This window comes from Prionailurus viverrinus, chromosome B4 (assembly GCF_022837055.1).
Source record: "Prionailurus viverrinus isolate Anna chromosome B4, UM_Priviv_1.0, whole genome shotgun sequence".
Classification (NCBI taxonomy): Eukaryota; Metazoa; Chordata; class Mammalia; order Carnivora; family Felidae; genus Prionailurus; species Prionailurus viverrinus.
Window position 1 is genome coordinate 77,840,032 of NC_062567.1, and position 238 is coordinate 77,840,269.

Genomic DNA, 238 nt, shown 5'->3' on the forward strand with positions numbered 1-238 from the left:
GCGGGGCACACGCGCCGCCGCTCGTCCCGGGCGCCCGGGTGCGTGCGCTCGCCCTCGGCGCCTGTGTCTGCGTGTGCCCCCGGCTCCCCCGCGCTCCTCGGGGAGGGGGAGGAGGGGCTGCGCGGAGTGAGAGACGAGCCGGCAGGCCGAGGAGGGAGGGCGCGCAGGGAGGGGGGCCGGCCGGGGGAGGAGGAGAGAGCAGAGGAGGCGGCCCCGGCGGCAGCGGCGGCGGCGGCGG